General features: G+C 44.8%; 1 pseudogene; it reads left to right on the top strand.

The window, feature by feature from the left end:
- Positions 1 to 6,233: 6,233 nt before the first annotated feature.
- The window catches only part of LOC140206983 (uncharacterized), a 291,411-nt pseudogene continuing 280,578 nt past the window's right edge, over positions 6,234 to 17,066 (top strand).

Raw genomic sequence — 17,066 nt, 5'->3', positions numbered from 1 at the left:
CGTTTGTGAAGCGTCTCCTGCGGACAGAGTCTGATGTATCGCTGAGAGGTAGGAGGAGACCGCTCGGCCCGTCGGTTTGATGCCGGTTCCCCGGGGAGGGAGAGGATGAAGACGGTGAGAGAGGGGGCGGACAGGATGTTTGTCCCGGTGGGGACAGGAGGGGCTCATCTGTGGAAATGTCTGAGCCCACGGTGGTGGCGATTCACCACATTGGGGGGCAAACACCGGCAGACTGTTGCCCTGCAAGCGGGGCCAATGGTCCGGGCAAAGTGACAATTATTTGTGTTTTGTTGAGATTGTACCGGGAATATGGTGTAAAATCCCGCTCCCCACACTAACACGGGTTATACAGACCAAAGAACAAACTGCCGGAGGAACTCAGTGGGTCGGGCAGCATCTGTGGAGGGAAATGGACCGTCAACATTTCGGGCCGAGACCCTCCCTCTGGACTGAGAGTGGACGGGAAATAGTCCGAGAAAAGAGGTGAGGGGTGGGGATGGGGCAAGAGCTGGGGAGTGAGAGGTGGGTCCAGGTGAGGGGGAGGTGGGAAGGTGGAAATAGTGACAGGGGTGGGAGGTGAGTGGTTGGGGCAACACGGGGCTGCAGAAGATGGAAATTAATTCCATAGTGGATTAACAAAGAGGTTAGAGAGTATTTGTTATAGAGAGTGCAATGAAGATTCACCTGGAGTGGTGGGGTCATCATATGAAGAAATATAAAATGTGATAACCCTTTCATTTAGAGAATCGAGGACTGAGAGGTGAACACATTAAAATGCACAACATCATTACCGGTTGAACCAGGGATCCCAGTCTCTGAAAAAGGGGGTGGACTGTCCGGGACTGAGATGAGGGGAAATGTCTCCACTCCGAAGGTGGTGAATGTCTGTAAATCCCCACCCCAGAGGGCGGTGAAGACTCAGTGAACGTCCTCACATAAAACAGAGGCCGGCAGATGTGTGGAGACCAAAGTGATCGAGGAAATGAGGGTCGAGCAGAAACATGTGGCTGAGATGGGAGAGCAGCCGTCATCTTGTTGATAGTTAGAGGGGCTGAATGGCCACTTCTTGCTGTTTCTGACTTGATGTTTCAGTGTTCCTGTCCAGTGAGGCCGGAGCAATGTGAATAGAAATTAGTGCTTATATACATGGACTGATTTAAATAAAACCTGAACAATTCTGCTTTGGTCTGAATTGAGTGATTAGATCAGACTAGATGCAACTTTATTGTCATTGTGCCGACTACAGATACAAAGCCAATGAAACGCAGTTAGCATCTAACCAGAAATGCAAAGAATGGTGTTATTTACAAAATAATTGCGAATTAAAAAGTAAATGCCACAGCACACAAATATAAAAGTTCTGAGACAGAACAATATGGGTGCAATACTGCTTAGCGCTGTGATGTGAGGTTCAGCAGGGTCACAGGGGAGGAGAGTAAAAAGTCCATAGTTAGGGTGAGATGCATCCTTGATAATGCTTTTCACCCCTCCCCAGCAGCTTTTATGTTACCGTATTCCAGTTCAAGTTCCTTATTCCATGTTTTCTGGTTTCCCCCAGTTTCTGTTGAGGCAGCTGATTCTCGTTTGGGCTGGATTCATAAATAGCTTCAGGATTCAGCCGCTGGCCTCTGGATTGTTCCTGTTCAAACCCCCTGTCTGTATCCCTTCCCTTCACCTTCCTCCTGAAGCTTTGCCTCGCCTTGCCTCGTCTGAAGCCTTGCCTCGCCTGCACCGCTGTCAATTTCCTGTCTCTCCCTCGATCAAGTCAAAGCTTCGGGGTCTCGTCCAGTCCTAGCCACGTCCAAGTACCTTGTCCTGTCCAAGCCATGGCTTTGTGTTCTTGCCTTGTACATGTGTCTTGCCGAGCCCAGGAGTACCTTGCCCAGACCGATGCTGGTGTTCCCTTGCCCTGTCCAGGAGTCTGACGGCCAGTCCTATTACCACTCCTCGTCCTGTAGCCACGTCTTGTCCTCGCCTAGTTCTGGAGTCTGAGCCCGAGTCAAGTCCCAGGTTCTGGGTCCTTGCCCAGTCATTGGCTCTGTGTCCATACCCAAGCCTTGAAGTACCCTAGCCTCGAAGAACCCAAGCCTCGTCAGTCTTCGCCTCGATCCGGGGTCTGAGCCCAGGCTCCTAATTCCAAGCTCCATGTCTTGGTTCCGCTATCCTAGTCAAGTCCTAGCCCAGGTCCTGTATCCTTGTCTCATTCAGGGCCTGTGTCATGTCCAGCATCCTTTCTTCCCCACTTCCCTTGCTTTCTTGCCTAACCTAGTCCTGTTCCTAGTACGTCAGTGTCTGTGTCTTGCATTTGGGTCCGCTCCCAGCGACACCCTTTTGACAAGATGTTCTCAACCGGGATGGGAATGAAACCCGTACCCTTGTGACCCAGGGGTGTGAAGGGATGGGACGGGGAAGATACAGAGGGAAAAATTAAAAATGTTGCTGAAACTATGAGAAATCTGTGACCTGGGGGTGGAGGGAAAGGGACAGGGAAGGTATGGAGGGAGAAACTAAATATCTGGTAAAAGTATGGCAGTCTGTTTCATTAACCTCCAGGTTTGAGTCAGTGGTGAAGAAGGCGAATATAATGTTGGCTTTCATTTCTGGAGGTTTAGAATATAAGAGCAGGGATGTGATGTTGAGGCAATCGTGAGACTACACTTGGAGTATTGTGTGCAGTTTTGGGGTTATTTTAGGAAGGATATACTGACATCGGAGAGGGTTCAATGTTCCAGTATGAGGAACGACTGGCAGCTCTTGGGCTGTATTCCCTGGAGTTCAGGAGAATGAGGGGGGATCTCATAGAAACATTCCAAATTTTAAAAGGCCTGAACAGATTAGATATGGCAAAGTTATTTCCCATGGTAGGGGATTCTAGAACAAGGGGGCACGACTTCTGAATTGAAGGACGTCCTTTTAGAACTGAGACGTGGAGAAATCACTTTAGTCAGAGGGTGGTAAATCTGTGGAATTTGTTGCCATGAGCGGCTGTGGAGGCCAAGTCATTGGGTGTATTTAAGACAGAGATAGATAGGTTCTTGATTAGCCAGGGCATCAAAGGGTATGGGTGAAAGCAGGGGAGTGGGGATGACTAAATGAAGTGGATCAGCCCATGATTGAATGGTGGAGCAGACTCGATGGGCCGAATGGCCTACTTCTGCTCCTATATCTTATGGTCTTATAGTCTATTCCACTGTTTCGACCTGCCAAAGTACAACCAATGTTTCTGGGTATATGACCTATTCATATGAGAATTTAGCCTTCTCTATTTTTCTGAGCTTCTCATAGATGTGTACAGTTAGTTGAGCTTTGCTCCAGAATTTCCACACTATTAAAAGATTTTTTTTTACGTTTTTATTTTTATTTTTGCACTACTTATATAATTTATCTATTTAATACGTATATTATTTTAATTCATAGTTGTTTAAATGTATTGTTATGAAGTAGGTCCTACTGCTGCCGCAGAGACAACGAATTCCATGAGATATGCCTGTGCTATTAATCCTGAGTCTGATATTGATGTGGGAGACCCACCACCGGTCACCTGATCCCAGTTACCGCAGATCGTAATGCAAGATTGAAGCATTTTCTATTGATATGCATTCCTCAGAAATGACAACATTTCAATTAAGTTTCCTTCTGCGGTTCCATATCAGAAGCTCAGCCTGTCTAATATTTCCACACAATTAAAATGGGGAATTTGTTTATTCTTATCACATACTGAGCTACAGTGAAGATCTTGCCTGATGTACCATCCACACAGATCGATACATTACAACAGTACATTGAGAGATCTGACACGTCATTACACGTGTTATCACCGCCTCTTCCTTTCCTTCAAAATAAGAACAATTAGCAACATTAACCAGAACAAATGCGTAATTTAACATGTCTCTATCAGTCTCTCTGGGAGTTTATGAACAAATGTGTAATTTAACATGTCTCTGTCAGTCTCTCTGGGGATTCATGAACACGAATAGACCTTCTAAAGTGGTTCAAACAGTTCTTGTGTTTCACTGTTATTTCCATGTTTTGTCTGGTCTGCATCAGTTTACTGAAACTCTGAGGTTGGCTCTTTCTTAAGGCCTTTGCGATTTCTTCTTAACACTGATCCTTCTTCTGTTTGGACCATGTATGATCTGGGTTGTACTTCTTCAAGTACAGTAACTTTCAGTGTCCATGTGTTCATTTTGTCTTGCATCCTTACTTCATCGCCTTGTCCTTCAGACAAGCATTTCCTTAGATCAGTCAAATCACATTCCACTGCTTCCTTATACTGTGCCCACTGTGAGCGTTCTTGCTCTAGACGGTGATGAAACTGCATCTCATATTCTCTCAGTGTCCCTTTCATTGACCATAAATTATTATTAACAACATTAGAAATGTATGGTATTAGAGGGGCGGCACATCACTGGTTAAGTAGTTATTTGGAAGATAGGTATCAGAATATACATACAAACAACTGGAATTCAAAACTTTTGAGGGTAACTTGTCAGGTTCCACAACGTTCAGTGCTTGATCAATTGCTGTTCATTTTGTATATAAACAATATATGTTTGGTTTCTCAGACATTAAAATGTATATTGTTTGCTGATGATACAATTATGTTTTGTAGTGGGGAACATCTGAAACAACTTTTGGATAAAGTGGAAAAAATAATTAAAAATGATAAAGAAATGGTTTGACACTATCAAGTTATCACTGAATCAAGGTAAAACTGCATTCACAATATTTGGAAACCGTGCACCAAATTCATACAGTAAACTTAGAATAAATGCTGTTGAAATTGATAAGGTATCTGACACAAAATTTTTAGGAGTGGTAATAGATCATAAATCATGCTGAAAACCACATATAAATTATGTCAAAAACTGTCAAAGCCTATTGCAATACTGTACAAATCGCAAGATTTCTTGCATTGAAGCAACTTCCTCCTGCCATTGCTTATTCACATCATCAATTGCCTCCTGTTTGGTCATCTCAGAAACTGCAGCTGCTGCTTTATATTCTCCATGTCAGCATTTGCCTCCATGAGCTGGACCTGCAGTCGAGTTACATCACCTTCCGCCGACTGTAATTCAACATTTTGTCGCTTCAGCTCTGTTTTCAGTTGATCACGTAATGCAAAAGGCACTTTTCTACATGGATGTACTGCGGGTGGCTCTGTGTTGTCAGTTTTAATCGTGTGCTCTGCTGGAAGACAACAAAGCTCTTGAACAAGTCCTGATACTCTTTCATCAGGTCACTGTATTCTGACTCTGTGTCACTGTCCAGGCTCTTTTCACCAAATTACGTCTCTCACAGCCAGATAGACCCAGTATTGACTGTACATCCTTTGACACCACCACAAATGAAAGCGTGTGCACAATAATTTTGAGCGATACTTTTGCCACACATCAAAGGAACACTCACAATGCGCTGGAGGAACTCAGTAGGTCAGTCAACATCAGTTGAAAAGATTAGTTGACGTTTTGGGCCGAAACCCTTGGTCAGGACTGAAGGAAGAACTTTGGGGAGGGTTTGAAGAATGCTGGTAGTTGAAAAAAACAGTAATTTGAAAGACAAAGGGGTGGGGGAGGGGAGGCAGGGAGGTGATTGGCAGGAGAACAATGCGTAGTAGTAGAAGGAGGCGGTACTATGAGGGAGGTGATGTGAAATAGGGATAGAGTAAGGGAGAGGGAGGGAATTACCGGAATTTGGAGAATTCTATGTTCATACCAAGGGGCTGGAGACTACCTAGACGGTATACGAGGTGTTGCTCCTCCAACCTGAGTTTAGCCTCATCATGGCCACACATGTTCCTTTAACTGGAATATCTGCGGGTGTTTCTGAGGCCCCGCCCTCTGGATGACGCAATTACCACCGGGCATGCTCACTATCTCCGGGTGGGCGGTGTTTTCCTTTCCGCTCAGTGATGAAGCGGATCGTCTGAGGGATCGGCAAAGTGCCTCACCTCTTGGGTCGGGATCACTGTCTGCGGACCGAAGATATCACTTTTCCCATCGGTGAGTATTGAGACCGATCCCGAGCGGGGACATCCGATGTTGGCCGTGAGCTCCGAACTGAGGACCAATTACTCATTTATTTTCCAGTTATCTGGGCTCGTCAGAAACGTGTAGACTTCACTTTATCTGCATTGAACGATCCAAACCAGGAGCCCAGGCTATCTATTTCCGCAGAATTGAAACGGAAGTCCCGCCAACAGGTCACGTGAGGCTGTTTACCGCAGATTTGCCCCGCCCTCCGCTTTGTGATGCTAGATCACATGGTGTGTGCTTACGAACCTGGATACATGGGGATGCTTCCTCCCTGTTGTGTTGAGGAATTTGATGTTGCCCACTGAGTCCCGTTAACTTCCCCTACTCGTCTCGCTTCCTGAGGCTCCTCACATTTGTCCTTGAGCTTTATGGCTGTTGTGTCTTCTCCCCGACTGGGGTAGGTGAGAAAGGAGAATGTCCGAGGTTGTGGGGATCTTTGATCTCACTGCCTTCTTTACTGAGGGACTGGGAAGTCTCCGGGGGTGGGGGGGTGGGAGAATAGTTTCTGTGATATGCATGTGGCCAAGTGGTTGAGCTGTTGAACTGGCAATCTGAAATTCCTGAGTTCAAGCCTCAGACCAGGCAGCGTATCGTGTCCTTGAGCAAGGCACTTAACCACACATTGCTCCTGCACGTTTATAACCCAGCAACAGCTGTTAGTTCAGCATAGACAGGACAGGTTCTGTATCCAAAGGTCTCTGCAATTCCTTGCAGTTACAGGCAGAGTAGTTACCATACAAAAGCGTGAACTGTCTGGATGGGAAACTTTCTATGGTGTGTTGATAAAAATTTGGTGAGGGTCAAAGTATATATGGCAAAGTTCCTGTTGTTTGTTCTAACTTTGTCATTTTATACAGTAGTATGTACTATTAATTCAGTATCTGTGTATTGCTGGAGGACCATCAGTGATTGTCCTTGCTCCCTTCTCTCACCTGGTTCCACCTGCTCATCCCTGCCCATCTTGTTCAACCTCTGTCCAGTCTCCTAACCACACTCCCCCCCCCCCACTTCAGTGATGTACATCAACCATCTGGGTCAAGCTCAGTCCACCCTGTATTCCACCTCCTCAATGTTATATATCAGCAATCTTTCTTCTGACCCTTGTTTTCATTGTGAAGTGTTCTTTTGCACCTTTGACCTTGCTGAGTTATTTCCAGGATCAGTTTTTGTTAGCTGGAATGCCAGAGGGTCATCAGGTACCAGTTCTGTTGTGCATTGATGTGGGAGAGCTGGTTTTTGAACTGTGACTGGCTGACACACTGCAGCATTTTACTGGCAGCAAAGAGTACTGGGAGAGCTGGTGCTTAGGTTATAATCCTGTGATCTGCAGTCCAGGCATATGGAACTGTTGGTGTTTAGGCTTTGACTTTGGTTAGTGCTTCTACAGATGGGGCTGGATGGTCGTCCTTCTGCAGTGAAGCAGAAATTTCGAGCAGCTGGACATTTGTTTTGGAGAAATCCCGGATTGCACTACCCAGTGTGAGATGTGGGGACAATGTGTGAGACTCTCAGGGTTGGTGAGTGGCAGATTCAGCTGTGTGACTCTGTGAGGTTGGGTCCTGGGATATCACAGTTTTTGATCCAGGTCAAATGGACCCGGGGATCGAGCTGCTTGGGCTTATGAGGTGTTGAGCAAGTATTTCTGTCTGGGATCAGATGTTTGTTTTTGGAGTTCCTTTGGAAGCACTGACTGCTAATCTGAAGAGAGAATGAATTCCCATCGGAAGGTGCAGAATCTTTATGGGTTGAGCTAAGAAAGGAACCCTTCAGAGGCAGTGATCATAACATGATTGAGTTCACTGCGAAATTTGAAAAAGAAAAGCCGAAATTTGATGTGTCGTTATTTCAGTGGAGTAAAGGAAATTACAGTAGCATGAGAGAGGAACTGGCCAAAGTTGACTGGAAAGGGACACTGGCAGGAAAGACAGCAGAGCAGCAGTGGCTGGAATTTATGCAAGAAGTGAGGAAGGTACAAGACAGGTATGTTCCAAAAAGGAAGAAATTTTCGAGTGGAAAAAGGATGCCACCGTGGTTGACAAGAGAAGTCAAAGCCAAAGTTAAAGCAAAGGAGAGGGCATGCAAGGAAGCAAAAATTAGTGGGAAGACAGAGGATTGGTAAGTTTTTAAAACCTTACAAAAGGAAATCAAGGAAGTCATTCAGAGGGGAAAGATTAACTATGAAAGGAAGCTAGCAAAGAATATCAAAGAGGATACTAAAAGCTTTTTCAAGTACATAAAGAGTAAAAGACAGGTGAGAGTAGATATAGGACCGATGGAAAATGATGCTGGAGAAATTGTAATGGGAGATAAGGAGATGGCAGAGGAACTGAACAAGTATTTTGCATCAGTCTTTACTGAGGAAGACATCAGCAGTATACCGGACACTCAAGGGTGGCAGGGAAGAGAAGTGTGCGCAGTCACAATTACGACAGAGAAAGTACTCGGAAAGTTGAATAGTCTAAAGGTAGATAAATCTCCCGGACCAGACGGAATGCACCCGTATGTTCTGAAGGAAGTAGCTGTGGAGATTCCGGAGGCATTAGCAATGACCTTTCAAAAGTCGATAGCTTCTGGCATAGTTCTGGAAGACTGGAAGATTGCAAATGTCACTCTGCTATTTAAGAAGGGGGCAAGAAAGCGAAAAGGAAATTATAGACCTGTTAGTTTGACGTCGGTGGTTGGGAAGTGGTTGGAGTCGACTGTCAAGGATGAGGTTACAGAGTACCTGGAGGCATATGACAAGATAGGCAGAACTCAGTATGGGTTCCTTAAAGGAAAATCCTGCCTGACAAACCTATTACAATTTTTTGAGGAAATTACCAGTAGGCCAGACAAGGGAGATGCAGTGGATGTTGTATATTTGGATTTTCAGAAGGCCTTTGACAAGGTGCCACACATGAGGCTACTTAACAAGGTAAGAGCCCATGGAATTACCGGAAAGTTACAATCGTGGATAGAGCGTTGGCTGATTGGCAGGAAACAGAGAGTGGGAATAAAGGGATCCTATTCTGGTTGGTTGCCGGTTACCAGTGGTGTTCCACAGGGGTCCGTGTTGGGGCCGCTTCTTTTTACATTGTACAACAACGATTTGGATTATGGAATTGATGGCTTTGTGGCTAAGTTTGCTGATGATACGAAGATAGGTGGAGGGGCCGGTAGTGCTGAGGAAACGGAGAGTCTGCAGAGAGACTTGGATAGATTGGAAGAATGGGCAGAGAAGTGGCAAATGAAGTACAATGTTGGAAAGTGTATGGTTATGCACTTTGGTAGAAAAAATAAACGGGCAGATGATTATTTAAACGGGGATAGAATTCAAAGTTCTGAGATACAACGGGACTTGGGAGTCCTCGTACAGGCTACCCTTAAGGTTAACCTCCAGGTTGAGTCAGTTGTGAAGAAGGCGAATGCAATGTTGGCATTCATTTCTAGAGGAATAGAGTATAGGAGCAGAGATGTGATGTTGAGGCTCTATAAGGCGCTGGTGAGACCTCACTTGGAGTTCTGTGGGCAGTTTTGGTCTCCTTATTTAAGAAAAGATGTGCTGATGTTGGAGAGGGTACAGAGAAGATTCACTAGAATGATTCCGGGAATGAGAGGGTTAACATATGAGGAGCATTTGTCCGCTCTTGGACTGTATTCCTTGGAGTTTAGAAGAATGAGGGGAGACCTCATAGAAACAGTTCGAATGTTGAAAGGCATGGACAGAGTGGATGTGGCAAAGTTGTTTCCCAATATCCTGGCAGGGAGATTAGTGAGGGCTACTGAGGTGACTTTAAACTAGAATGGTTGGGGGGTGGGAATCAAATTAAAGAGGCTAGGCAAGAGGAGGTTAGTTCACAACAGGGGTATGGGAACCAGTGCAGAGAGACAGAGGGGCGTAAAATGAGGGTAGAAGCAAAAAGTAGTAAGGTGAAAAGTAAATGTGGCAGGCCGACAAATCCAGCGCAAGCATCAAAAAGGGCCACTTTTCAACATAATTGTATAAGGGCTAAGAGAGTTGTAAAAGTGTGCCTGAAGGTTTTGTGTTTTAATGCAAGGAGCATTCGTAACAAGGTGGATGAATTAAAAGTGCAGATTGTTATTAATGAATATGATATAGTTGGGATCACAGAGACATGGCTCCAGGGTGACCAAGGATGGGAGCTCAACATTCAGGGATATTCAATATTCAGGAGGGATAGACATGAAAGAAAAGGAGGTGGGGTGGCGTTGCTGGTTAGAGAGAAGATTAACGCAATAGAAAGGAAGGACATAAGCTGGGAGGATGTGGAATCGATATGGGTAGAGCTGCATAACACTAAGGGGCAGAAAATGCTGGTGGGAGTTGTGTACAGGCCACCTAACAGTAGTAGTGAGGTTGGGGATGGTATTAAACTGGAAATTAGAAATGTGTGCAATAAAGGAACAGCAGTTATAATGGGTGACTTCAATCTACATGTAGATTGGGTGAACCAAATTGGTAAGGGTGCTGAGGAAGAGGATTTCTTGGAATGTATGCGGGATGGTTTTTTGAACCAACATGTCGAGGAACCAACTAGAGAGCAGGCTATTCCAGACTGGGTATTGAGCAATGAGGAACAGTTAATTAGCAATCTTGTTGTGAGAGGCCCCTTGAGTAAGAGTGACCATAATATGGTGGAATTCTTCATTAGGATGGAGAGTGACATAGTTAATTCATAAACAAAGGTTCTGAACTTAAAGAAGGGTAACTTTGAAGGTATGAGACGTGAAGTAGCTAAGATAGACTGGCAAATGACACTTAAAGGGTTGACGGTGGATATGCAATGGCAAGCATTTAAAGATCGCATGGATGAACTACAACAATTGTTCATCCCAGTTTGGCAAAAGAATAAATCAAGGAAGGTAGTGCACCCGTGGCTGACAAGGGAAATTAGGGATAGTATCAATTCCAAAGAAGAAGCATACAAATTAGCCAGAAAAAGTGGCTCACCTGAGGACTGGGAGAAATTCAGAGTTCAGCAGAGGAGGACAAAGGGCTTAATTAGGAAGGGGAAAAAGATTATGAGAGAAAACTGGCAGGGAACATAAAAACTGACTGTAAAAGCTTTTATAGATATGTGAAAAGAAAAAAGATTGGCTAAGACAAATGTAGGTCCCCTACAGACAGAAACAGGTGAATTGATTATGGGGAGCAAGGACATGGCAGACCAATTGAGTAATTACTTTGGTTCTGTCTTCACTAAGGAGGACATAAATAATCTTCCGGAAATAGTAGGGGACAGAGGGTCCAGTGAGATGGAGGAACTGAGGGAAATACATGTTAGTAGGGAAGTGATGTTAGGTAAATTGAAGGGATTAAAGGCGGATAAATCCCCAGGGCCAGATGGTCTGCATCCCAGAGTGCTTAAGGAAGTAGCCTAAGAAATAGTGGATACATTAGTGATAATTTTTCAAAACTCTTTAGATTCTGGACTAGTTCCTGAGGATTGGAGGGTGGCTAATGTAACCCCACTTTTTGAAAAAAGGAGGGAGAGAGAAACCAGGGAATTATAGACCATTTAGCCTAACATCGGTGGTGGGGAAACTGCTAGAGTCAGTTATCAAAGATGTGATAACAGCACATTTGGAAAGCAGTGAAATCATCGGACAAAGTCAGCATGGATTTGTGAAAGGAAAATCATGTCTGACGAATCTCATAGAATTTTTTGAGGATGTAACTAGTAGAGTGGATAGGGGAGAATCAGTGGATGTGGTATATTTGGATTTTCAAAAGACTTTTGACAAGGTCCCACACAGGAGATTAGTGTGCAAACTTAAAGCACACGGTATTGGAGGTAAGGTATTGATGTGGATAGAGAATTGGTTGGCAGACAGGAAGCAAAGAGTGGGAATAAACGGGACTTTTTCAGAATGGCAGGCAGTGACTAGTGGGGTACCGCAAGGCTCAGTGCTGGGACCCCAGTTGTTTACAATGTATATCAATGACTTGGATAAGGGAATTAAATGCAGCATCTCCAAGTTTGCGGATGACATGAAGCTGGGTGGCAGTGTTAGCTGTGAGGAGGATGCTAAGAGGATGCAGGGTGACTTTGATAGGTTAGGTGAGTGGGCAAATTCATGGCAGATGCAATTTAATGTGGATAAATGTGAAGTTATCCACTTTGGTGGCAAAAACAGGAAAACAGATTATTATCTGAATGGTGGCCGATTAGGAAAAGGGGAGGTGCAACGAGACCTGGGTGTCATTATACACCAGTCATTGAAAGTGGGCATGCAGGTACAGCAGGTGGTGAAAAAGGCAAATGGTATGCTGGCATTTATAGCAAGAGAATTCGAGTACAGGAGCAGGGAGGTACTACTGCAGTTGTACAAGGCCTTGGTGAGACCACACCTGGAGTATTGTGTGCAGTTTTGGTCCCCTAATCTGAGGAAAGACATCCTTGCCATAGAGGGAGTACAAAGAAGGTTCACCAGATTGATTCCTGGGATGGCAGGACTTTCATATGAAGAAAGACTGGATGAACTAGGCTTATACTTGTTGGAATTTAGAAGATTGAGGGGGGATCTGATTGAAACGTATAAAATCCTAAAGGGATTGGACAGGCTAGATGCAGGAAGATTGTTCCTGATGTTGGGGAAGTCCAGAATGAGGGGTCACAGTTTGAGGATAGAGGGGAAGCCTTTTCGGACCGAGATTAGGAAAAACTTCTTCACACACAGAGTGGTGAATCTGTGGAATTCTCTGCCACAGGAAACAGTTGAGGCCAGTTCATTGGCTATATTTAAGAGGGAGTTAGATATGGCCCTTGTGGCTAAAGGGATCAATGGGTATGGAGGGAAGGCAGGTACAGGGTTCTGAGTTGGATGATCAGCCATGATCATACTGAATGGCGGTGCAGGCTCAAAGGGCCAAATGGCCTACTCCTGCACCTATTTTCTATGTTTCTATGATCGGGGAGTCTAGTACGTGAGGGCATGACTTAAGGATTGAAGGGCACCCTTTCAGAACAGAAATGCAAAGACATTTTTTTGGTCAGAGCGTGGTGAATCTATGGAATTTGTTGCCACGGGCAGCAGTGCAGTCCAAGTCATTGGGTGTATTTAAGGCAGAGATTGATAGGTATCTGTGTAGCCAGGGCATCAAAGGTTATGGTGAGAAGGCGGGGGAGTGGGACTAAATGGGAGAATGGATCAGCTCACGATAAAATGGCGGAGCAGACTCGATGGGCCAAATGGCCGACTTCTGCTTCTTTGTCTTATGGTCTTTGGTCTTATATTGAGGCCCCTGATATTTTGTTTCTCTGAATGCCTCAGCCTGTTGGGTGCAACCAAGAATCATAGCGACTACAATAACATAATTCCACGCCCTGAGCTCATCTGACATTTCTTTTTAGTTATCTTCTGTTGGTTTCTGAAAGCTTCCCAATGTTTTTTATTATATTGTTTGCCCTCTCTTTTGCTTCTACATTGGCTTTGGCTTCTCATTTCAGCCACGGTTATGCCCTCCTGTCTTTACAATGCTTCCAGTTCTTCAGGATGTATCTATCACTCAGCTCCCGAATTGCTCCCAGAAACTCCAGCCTTTTCTGCTCTGTTGTCATTCCTACCAGTTTCCCCTGACAATCAAATTTGCCCAGCTTCTCTGTCATAGAGACATGGAGAAGGTCAGTGCAGAAAAATGCCCACACTGGAAGATCAGAATGATAATCCATACGAGGAGACAAAATAGATGGGGGAGATTTTAAATATTTGTTTTGCATCCGTATTTACACAGGAGATGGACACAGAGTCTATAGAAATGAGGGAAAGCAACATCAACTTCATGGACCCTGTACAGATTACAGAGGTGGGGGTGTTTGCTGTCGTAAGAAAAAATTACCATGGATAAATCCCCAGGGCCTGACAAGTTGTTCCCTGGGACCTTGAGGTAGACACGTGCAGAAATTGTCAGGACCTAAACACAGATATTTAAATCATCCGCGGTGACAAGTGAGGTACTGGAGGATTGGAGGACAGCCAATGTTGTTCTGTTGTTCAAGAAAGGCTCTAAAAAATAAAGTAAGATATTGTATGTTGGTGAGCTTGACATCGGTAGAGGGAAAGTTATTGGAACATACATGCAGGAAGCAGATATACAATTATTTAGATAGATGTGGACTGATTAAGGATAGGCAGCATGGGTTTGTACACGGTAGGTCATGTCCAACCAAACTTATAGAGTCTCTCGAAGATGTTATCAGGAAAGCAAGGCAGTGGATGTTGTCTACATGGACTTTAGCAAGGCACTTGACAAAGTCTCATATGGGAGGTTGGTCAAGAAGATTCAGTCACTCAGCATTCAAGATGAGATAGTAAACTGGATGAGACACTGTCTTTGGGAGAAGCCAGAGTGTGGTAGCAGATGGTTGCCTCTCTGACTGGAGGTCTGTGACTAGCGTTATGCCACAGGGATCAGTGCTGGATCTGTTGTTGCTTGTCATCTATATCAGTAATCTGGATGGTAACATGGTTAACTGGATCAGCAAATTTGTGAATGACACCAATATTTGTGGTGTAGTGGACAGTGAGAAATACTATCATGGTTTGCAGTGTGATCTGGACCTGCTGAAAAAATGGGTTGCAAAACGGAAAAAGGAATTTAATGCGGACAAGTGTGAAGTGTTGCATGTTGATAGGAACAAGGTCTTACACACTGCTCTGAGTAGGGCTCTGAGAAATGTTGTAGAAGAAAGGAATCTGGGAATACAGGTCCATAATTCACTGAAAGTGGTGTCACAGTTTGATCAGGATGGAAAGAAAGATTTTGGCACATCGGCCTTCACAAATCAAAGTACTGAGTACAGGAGATGGATGTCATATTGACATTGTACAAGACATTGGTGAGGCCTGCTTTGGAGTATTGTGTGCAGTTTTGGTCACCAACCTACAGGAAAATGTAAAATAAGTTGAAAGAGTTCAGAGAAAATTCACGAGGATGTTGTCACATCTGGAGGAATTGGGTTATAAGGAAAGAATGAACAGATCAGGACTATATTCCCTGGAATATAAAAGATTGACAGGAAATTTGATGGAGGTGTTCCAACATTATGAGGGTTATAGATGGAGTAAATGCAAGCAGGCTTTTTCCACTGAGATTGGATGAGAATACAATCAGAGGCCATGGATTAAGTGTGAAAGGTGAAACTTTAAGGGGAACATGATGGGAAACTTCTTCACACAGACGAACATCCACGTGTGGAATGAACAGGGGAAGTGGTGCATGCGAGCTTAATTTCAACATTTAAGAGGTTTGTGTAGGTACCTGGATGGTAGGGATATGGGAGTAGAAAGTTTAAATAGTTCAGCACAAACTAGATAGGCCGAGGGGTCTCTTTCTGTGTTGTACTCCTCTATGACCATGACAAGAACCTGAAATAACACTAATATTCACTCTAATTCCTTTTAACAGCTGTGCAGACCAACCATACATCTGAGCAGGAGATATTTACATGGTGTTAAAACTGTGGCACTTTAAATTAGCAGTACATAAAAGAAAATTCCAGCTGCACGTCAACAAAGGCTATTTGTGTGAGAGTGTTTCATTTACTGTGGGGCCAGGCACCCATGCAGCTCAGCAGGAACAGGGAATAATACCAATGGAGAGAGTCAAACTGAGCCAGGTGACAGATTGGAGATGGCAGAAATGCCCCATTCTTATAGAGACAGGAAGAGCATCAGAGAGTTTGATGGTCATTCCAGATACCAGCACTGTGCCCAGTTAGAAAATAATTTCTCTCTCCAACTTGGGTTGAAATTCTCTGTAACAGTTTGATGTCGAATTACACCTTGACAACTCAAGTGATCTCACCAGAAATGTTGTCCTTCACACATTGATGGATTTTGTAAATCTTTTTACAGGTTAAAAATGACAAGGAATTTGTCTACGGGAATCTTGAACACAACACGCCAGTTTTGCTGTCTCTGTCCAGATATTTAAGAAGTGGAGCAAAGGATTCAGTCGAACATCCTTCCTGCTCAGACTGTGGGGAGGGATTCACTCGATCATCTGACCAACTGGCACGTCCGTCATTTTACACAGGGGAAAACCCATTCATCTCCTTAGACGGCAGGAATGGATTCACTCGGTCATCTCAACTGAAGGAACATCAGCAGGTTCACACTGGGACAAGGCCATTCACCTGTTCTGTGTGTGAGAAAGGATTCAGTCAGTCTTCCCACCTGTGGACGCACCAGTCAATTCACACTAGGCGGAGGCTGGTCATCTGCTGAATTTCTGGGGAAGGATTCACTCAGTCATCTGACCTAATGGCTCACCAGCGAGTTCACACCGGGGAGCAGCCGTTCACCTGCCCAGACTGCGGGAAGGGATTCACTTACTCATCTAAACTGAAGGTACATCAGCGAGTTCACACTGGAGAGAGGCCGTTCACCTGCAAAGACTGTGGGAAAGGATTCACTTGCTCATCTAAACTGAAGGTACATCAGCGAGTTCACACCGGGGAGTGGCCAGTCACCTGCTCAGACTGTGGGATGGGATTCATTCGGTTATCTAATCTGAAGGTACATCAGCGAATCCACACTGGAGATTGGCCATTCACCTGCTCGGACTGTGGGAAGGGATTCATTTCAGCATCTAAACTGAAGGTACATCAGAGAGTTCACACTGGAGAGAGGCCATTCACCTGCTCAGACTGTGGGAAGGGATTCATCCGGTCATGTCAGCTGAAGGTACATCAGCGAGTTCACACTGGAGGAAGGCCATTCACCTGCTCAGACTGTGGGAAGGGATTCATTTCATCATCTAAGCTGAAGATACATCAGCGAGTTCACACTGGGGAGAAGCCTTTCAACTGCTCAGACTGTGGGAAGGGATTCACGCGGTCATCTAAACTGAAGGTACATCAGAGACTCCACACTGGGGAGAGGCCATTCACCTGCTCAGACTGTGGGAAAGGATTCACTTCGTCATCTCAACTGAAGGTACATCAGCATGTTCACACTGGGGAGCGGCCGTTCACCTGCTCAGACTGTGGGAAGGGATTCACTTTGTCACCTCACCTACTAAGACAC

The sequence above is a fragment of the Mobula birostris genome, chromosome 13, assembly GCF_030028105.1.
Source record: "Mobula birostris isolate sMobBir1 chromosome 13, sMobBir1.hap1, whole genome shotgun sequence".
In the NCBI taxonomy this organism is placed as follows: domain Eukaryota; kingdom Metazoa; phylum Chordata; class Chondrichthyes; order Myliobatiformes; family Myliobatidae; genus Mobula; species Mobula birostris.
This window is presented reverse-complemented; position numbering and strand designations above follow the sequence as displayed.